Source organism: Diadema antillarum, unplaced genomic scaffold (assembly GCF_040938485.1).
Source record: "Diadema antillarum isolate AM-2024a unplaced genomic scaffold, OU_Dant_1.0 seq00000006_RagTag, whole genome shotgun sequence".
In the NCBI taxonomy this organism is placed as follows: domain Eukaryota; kingdom Metazoa; phylum Echinodermata; class Echinoidea; order Diadematoida; family Diadematidae; genus Diadema; species Diadema antillarum.
The window spans coordinates 587,034-595,404 of record NW_027271128.1 but is presented as its reverse complement, the minus strand read 5'-3'; positions in this window follow the sequence as shown (position 1 = coordinate 595,404).

Below are 8,371 nucleotides of genomic sequence, written 5' to 3'. Positions count from 1 at the left end.
CGATATTTTATGTAATTGAGTTATATTTATTTGTTGAAAAACCTGTCTTCCCCTATTGGCCGGGTTTATATATTTATAATTGTCCTTAGATCAATGTTTTTTTGTTGATAAAGAAGGTTTGAGCAGGGCCACTAGGGGATAACTGCCCAACAGGGCCAATTTAATTGAGTTTTATTTGTTTGTAGAAAAATCTATCTTCCCCTGTTGACCGGGTTAAGATAGCTATAAGTGTCATCTGATAAATGATTTCTGTTGATAACAAAATTTTGATCCCGGTAAATTGGGGATAATTGTCCGAAATGGCCCTTTTTTTGATATAAATGAAAATATCGATATTTCATGTAATTGAGTTTGATTTGTTTGTTGAAAAACCTGTCTTCCCCTAAAGGCCGGGTTTATATAGCTATAATTGTCCTTAGATAAATAATTTTGGTTGATAAGGAAGGTTTGAGCCCGGTCAATAGTTGACAACAACCCGAAAGGGCCCATTTTATGATATGAATTAAAATATCGATATTTTATGTAATTGAGTTTTATTTGTTTGTTGAAAAGCCTGTCTTCCCCTATTGGCCGGGTGGACATAGCTATAATTGTTCTTAGATAAATTATCTCTGTTTATAACGAAGGTTTGAAAAGGGCCACTAGGGGATAACTGCCCGACATGGCCAATTTAGTGATATAAATGAAAATACCTATATAATATGTCATTGAGTTTCATAAGTTTGTATATATAGCTCTAATTGTCCTTAGATAAATGATTTCTGATGATAACGAAGGTTAGGTCCCGGGCAATGAGGAATACCTGCCCGAAATTATCCATTTTGTGATATAAATGAAAATATCGATATTTTATGTAATTGAGTTTCATTTGTTTTTGGGAAAAACCTGTCTTCCCCTATTGACCGAGTTAACATAGCTATAATGGTTTTTAGATAAATGATTTCTGTTGATAACAAAATTTTGATGCCGGCAAATAGGGGATAACTGTCCGAGAGGGCCCATTTTGTGATATAAATGAAAATATCAAAATTTTAAGTAATTTAGTCATATTTGTTTGTTGAAAAACCTGTCTTCCCAAATTGGTAATGTTTCTATAGCTATAATTGTCCTGAGATAAATGTTTTCTGTTTCTAACGAATGTTTGAGAAGGGCCACTTGGTGATAACTGCCCGGCAGGGCCAATTTAGTAATATAAATGAAAATATCGAAATTTTATGTAATTGAGTTTTATTTGTTTATTGAAAAATCTGTCTTCCCCTTTTGACCGGCTTAAGATAGCTAGAACTGTCATCTCATAAATGATTTGTATTTATAACAAAATTTTGATCCCGGTAAATAGGGGATAACTGTCCGAAATGGCCCTGTTTGTTATATAAATGAAAATATCGAAATTTTATGTAATTCAGTTATATTTCTTTGTTGAAAAACCTGTCTTCCTCTATTTGCGGGGTATATATATGTATAACTGTCATTAGATAAATGATATCTGTTGATAACGAACTTTTGAGCCTGGCCAATAGGAGATAACTGTCCGAAGGGGCACATTTTGTGAGATAAATGAAAATATCGATATTTTATGTAATTGAGTTCTATTTGTTTTTGTCTTGCCCTATTGACCGAGTTTATATAGCTATAATTGTCCTAAGATAAATGATTTCTGTTGTCATCGAAGGTTTGGGCCTGGCCAATAAGGGATAGCTGTCCGAAATTGCACATTTTGTGATATGAATGAAAATATCGATATTTTATGTAATTGAGTTTTATGTGTTTTTGACAAAAAAAATCTGTCTTCCCCTATTGGCCGGTTTTAGATAGCTATAACTGTCATCTGTTAAATGATTTCTGTTGATAACAAAATTTTGATCCCGGCAAATACGGGATAACTGTACGAGAAGGCCCATTTTGTGATATAAATGAAAATATCGATATAATAGGTAACTGAGTTACAAAAGTTTGTAGAAAAACCTGTATTCCCCCATTCGTCGGGTATATATAGTTTTAATTGTCCTTAAATAATTGCTTTTTGTTGATAACGAAGGCTTGAGCCCCGTCAATAGGGGATAACTGCTCGAAAGGGCCCATTTTGTGATATAAATGAAAATATCGATGTTTTATGTAATTGAATTATATGTGTTTGTAGAAAAATCTGTCTTCCTCTATTGGTCGGGTTTAGATAGCTATAACTGTCTTTAGATCAATGATTTATGTTGATAACGAAGTTTTGAGTCCGGCAAATAGGGGATAACTATCCGAGAAGGCCCATTTTATGATATCAATGAAAAATATCGACATTTTATATATTTGAGTTATATGTGTTTGTAGAAAAACCTTTCTTCCCCTATTGGCCGGGTTTTGATAGCTATAACTGTTATCAGATAAATGATTTCTGTTGATAACGAAGGTTTGGGCCCGGCCAATATGGGATAGCTGCCCGAAATATCCCATTTTGTGATGTTAATGAAAATATCGATATTTTATGTAGTTGAGTTTTATTTGTTTCTTGAAAAACCTGTTGTCCCCTAAAAGCCGGTTTTATATAGCTATAATTGTCCTTAGATAAATGCTTTTGGTTTACAAGGAAGGTTTGAGCACGATCAATAGTTGATGACCACCCGAAAGGGCCCATTTTATGATATAAATGAAAATATCGATATTTTATGTAACTGAGTTTTATTTGTTTGTGAAAAATCTGTCGTCCCCTAAAGGCCGGTTTTATATAGCTATAAATGTCCTTAGATAAATGGTTTTGGATTACAAGGAAGGTTTGAGCCCGATCAATAGTTGATAGTCACCCGAAATGGCCCATTTTATGATATCAATGAAAATATCGATAGTTTATGTAATTGAGTTATATTTCTTTGTTGACAAACCTGTCTTCCCCTATTGGCCGGGTTTATATAGCTATAATTGTCCTTAGATAAATGATTTCTGTTGATAACGAAGGTTTGAGCAGGTCCACTAGGGGATAATTGCCCGACAGGACCAATTTAATGATATAAATGAAAATATCGATATTTTATGTAATTGAGTTTTATTTGTTTCTTGAAAAACCTGTCTACCCCTATTGGCCGAGTTTACATAGCTGTAATTGTATTTAGATAAATGATTTCTGTTGATAACAAAATTTTGATCCCGGCAAATAGGGGATAACTGTCCGAGATGGCGATTTTTTTTTGATATAAATGAAAATATCGATATTTTATGTAATTGAGTGATATTTCTTTGTTGAAAAACCTGTCTTCCCCATTGGTCGGGTATACATAGCTATAATTGCCCTTAGATAAATGATTTTTGTTGATAACGAAGGTTTGAGCAGGGCCACTAGGGGATAACTGCCAAACAGAGCATTTAGTAATATAAATGAAAATAACGAAATTTTATGTAATTGAGTTATGTTTGTTTGTAGTAAAATCTGTCTTCAACTATTGACCGTTTTAAGATAGCTATAACTGTCATCTGATAAATGATTTCTGTTGATAACAAAATTTTGATCCCGGCAAATAGGGTCTAACTGTATGAAATGGCCCTTTTTTGTAATATAAATGAAAATATCGAAATTTTATGTAATTGAGTTATATTTGTTTCTTGAAAAACCTGTCTTCCTCTATTTGCGGGGTTGATATAGGCATATCTCTCATTAGATAAATGATATCTGTTGATAAAGAAGTTTTCAGAGTGGCAAATATTGGATCACTGTCCAAAAGGGCCCATTTTGTGATATAATTTAAAATATCGATTTTTTATGTAATTGAGTTATATGTGTTTGTAGAAAAAGCTCTCTTCCCCTATTGGCCGGGTTTAGATAGCTGTAACTGTCATTAGATAAATGATTTCTGTTGATAACAAAATTTAAACCCCGGCAAATAGGGGATAATTGTCCGAGAGAGCCCATTTTTTTATACAAAAGAAAATTTCGATATTTCATGTAATTGAGTTTTATTTGTTTGTTGAAAAACCTGTCTGCCCCTAAAGGCGGGTTATTATAGCTATAATTGTCCTTAGATAAATGATTTTGGATGATAAGAAAGGTTTGAGCCCGGTCAATAGTTGACAACAACCCGAAAGGGCCCATTTTATGATATAAATGAAAATATCGATATTTTATGTAATTGAGTTATATTTGTTTGTTGAAAAGCCTGTCTTCCCCTATTGGCCGGGTGGACATAGCTATAATTGTTCTTAGATAAATTATCTCTGTTTATAACGATTGTTTTAGAAGGGCCACTAGGGGATAACTGCCCGACATGGCCAATTTAGTGATATAAATGAAAATACCTATATAATATGTCATAGAGTTACATAAGTTTGTAGAAAAACCTGTCTTCCCCGATTGCTCGGGTATATATAGCTATAATTGTCCTTTGATAAATGATTTTTGTTGATAACGAAGTTTTGAGCCCGGCCAATAAGGGATAACTGTTCGAAAGGGTCCATTTTGTGATATAAATGAAAATATCGATATAATATGTAATTGAGTTACAAAAGTTTGTAGAAAATCCTGTCTTCCCCCATTCGTCGGGTATATATAGCCTTAATTGTCCTTAAATAATTGATTTTTGTTGATAACGAAGGCTTGAGCCCCGTTAATAGGGGATAACTGCTCGAAAGGGCCCATTTTGTGATATAAATAAAAATATCGATATCTTATGTAATTGAATTATATGTGTTTGTAGAAAAATCTGTCTTCCCCTATTGGTCGGGTTTAGATAGCTATAACTGTCTTTAGCTCAATGATTTATGTTGATAACGAAGTTTTGAGTCCGGCAAATAGGGGATAACTATCCGAGAGGGCCCATTTTGTGATATAAATGAAAATATCGACATTTTATATCTTTGAGTTATATGTGTTTGTAGAAAAACCTTTCTTCCCCTATTAGCCGGGTTTTGATAGCTATAACTGTCATTAGATAAATGATTTCTGTTGATAACGAAGGTTTGGGCCCGGCCAATATGGGATAGCTGCCAGAAATTGCCCATTTTGTGATGTTAATTAAAATATCGATATTTTATGTAGTTGAGTTTTATTTCTTTCTTGAAAAACCTGTCGTCCCCTAAAGGCCGGTTTTATATAGCTATAATTGTCCTTAGATAAATGATTTTGGTTTACAAGGAAGGTTTGAGCCCGATCAATAGTTAATAGCCACCCGAAAGGGCCCATTTTATGATATCAATGAAAATATCGATACTTTATGTAATTATGTTATATTTGTTTGTTGACAAACCTGTCTTGCCCTATTGGCCGGGTTTATATAGCTATAATTGTCCTAAGATAAATAATTTCTGTTGATAACGAAGGTTTGAGCAGGGCCACTAGGGGATAACTGTCCGACAGGACCAATTTAGTGATATAAATGAAAATATCGATATTTTAAGTAATTGACTTTTATTTGTTTGTTGGAAAACCTGTCTACCCCTATTGACCGAGTTTACATACCTATAATTGTCCTTAGATAAATGATTTCTGTTGATAACAAACTTTTGATCCCGACAAATAGGGGAGAACTGTCCGAGATGACGAATTTTCTGATATAAATGGAAATATCGATATTTTATGTAATTGAGTTATATTTAGTTGTTGAAAAACCTGTCTTCCCCAAAGGTCGGTTATACATAGCTATAATTGCCCTTAGATAAATGATTTCTGTTGATAACGAAGTTTTGAGCCCGGCCAATAGGGGATAACTGCTCGAAAGGACCCATTTTGTGATATAAATGAAAATATCGCTTTTTTATGTAATTGAATTATATGTGTTTGTAGAAAAAAATGTCTTCCCCTATTGGCCGAGTTTAGATAGCTATAACTGTCATTAGATAAATGATTTCGGTTGATAACAAAATTTTGATAACGACAAATATGAAAATATCGAAATTTTTATGTAATTGAGTTATATTTGTCTGTTCAAAAAACCTTTCTTCTCCTATTTGCGGGGTTTATATAGATATAACTGTCATTACATAAATGATATCTGTTAATAACGAAGTTTTGAGCCTGGCCAATAGGGGATAACTGCTCAAAAGGACCCATTTTGTGATATAAATGAAAATATCGCTTTTTTATGTAATTGAATTATATGTGTTTGTAGAAAAACCTGTCTTCCCCTATTGGCCGGGTTTAGATAGCTGTAACTGTCATTAGATAAATGATTTCTGTTGATAACAAAATTTTAACCCCGGCAAATAGGGGATAAATGTCCGAGAGAGCCCTTTTTTTATATAAATGAAAATATCGATATTTTATGTAATTGAGTTTTATTTGTTTGTTGAAAAACCTGTCTGCCCCTAAAGGCCGGGTTTATATAGCTATAATTGTCCTTAGATGAACGATTTTGGTTGATAAGGAAGGTTTGAGCCCGGTCAATAGTTGACAACAACAAAGAAGGGCCCATTTTATGATATAAATGAAAATATCGATATTCTATGTAATTGAGTTTTATTTGTTTCTTGAAAAACCTGTCGTCCCCTAAAGGCCGGTTTTATATAGCTATAATTGTCCTTAGATAAATGATTTTGGTTTACAAAGAAGGTTTGAGCCCGATCAACAGTTGATAACCACACGAAAGGGCCCATTTTATGATATAAATGAAAATATCGATATTTTATGTAAGTATGTGATATATGTTTGTTGAAAAACCTGTCTTCCCTTATTGGCCTTGTTTATATATTTATAATTGTCCTTAGATAAATGTTTTCTGTTGATAACGAAGGTTTGAGCAGGGCCACTAGGGGATAACTGCCCAACAGGGCCAATTTAGTAATATAAATGAAAATAACGAAATTTTATGTAATTGAGTTATATTTGTTTGTAGAAAAATCTGTCTTCCCCTATTGACCGTTTTAAGATAGCTATAACTGTCATCTGATAAATGATTTCTGTTGATAACAAAATTTTGATCCCGGCAAATAGGGTCTAACTGTATGAAATGGCCCTTTTTGTAATATAAATGAAAATAACGAAATTTTATGTAATTGAGTTATATTTGTTTGTAGAAAAATCTGTCTTCCCCTATTGACCGGGTTAAGATAGCTATAACTGTCATCTGATAAATGATTTCTGTTGATAACAAAATTTTGATCCCGGCAAATAGGGTCTAACTGTATGAAATTGCCCATTTTGTGATGTTAATGAAAATATCGATATTTTATGTAGTTGAGTTTTATTTCTTTCTTGAAAAACCTGTCGTCCCCTAAAGGGAGGTTTTATATAGCTATAATTGTCCTTAGATAAATGATTTTGGTTTACAAGGAAGGTTTGAGCCCGATCAATAGTTAATAGCCACCCGAAAGGGCCCATTTTATGATATCAATGAAAATATCGAAATTTTTATGTAATTGAGTTATATTTGTCTGTTCAAAAAACCTTTCTTCTCCTATTTGCGGGGTTTATATAGATATAATTGTCATTACATAAATGATGTCTGTTAATAACGAAGTTTTGAGCCTGGCCAATAGGGGATAACTGCTCAAAAGGACCCATTTTGTGATATAAATGAAAATATCGCTTTTTTATGTAATTGAATTATATGTGTTTGTAGAAAAACCTGTCTTCCCCTATTGGCCGGGTTTAGATAGCTGGAACTGTCATTAGATAAATAATTTCTGTTGATAACAAAATTTTAACCCCAAATAGGGGATAACTGTCCGAGAGAGCCCTTTTTTTATATAAATGAAAATATCGATATTTTATGTAATTGAGTTTTATTTATTTGTTGAAAAACCTGTCGTCCCCTAAAGGCCGGTTTTATATAGCTATAATTTTCCTTAGATAAAATTAGAATTTAGATAAATGATTTCTGTTGATAACGAAGGTTTGGGCCCGGCCAATATGGGATAGCTGCCCGAAATTGCCCATTTTGTGATGTTAATGAAAATATCGATATTTTATGTAGTTGAGTTTTATTTGTTTCTTGAAAAACCTGTCGTCCCCTAAAGGCCGGTTTTATATAGCTATAATTGTCCTTAGATAAATGATTTTGGTTTACAAAGAAGGTTTGAGCCCGATCAACAGTTGATAACCACACGAAAGGGCCCATTTTATGATATAAATGAAAATATCGATATTTTATGTAATTATGTGATATATGTTTGTTGAAAAACCTGTCTTCCCCTATTGGCCGCTTTTATATATCTATAATTGTCCTTAGATAAATGTTTTCTGTTGATAACGAAGGTTCAGCAGGGCCACTAGGGGATAACTGCCAAACAGAGCATTTAGTAATATAAATGAAAATAACGAAATTTTGTGTAATTGAGTTATATTTGTTTGTAGAAAAATCTGTCTTCCCCTATTGACCGTTTTAAGATAGCTATAAAATGATTTCTGTTGATAACAAAATTTTGATCCCGGCAAATAGGGTATAACTGTATGAAATGG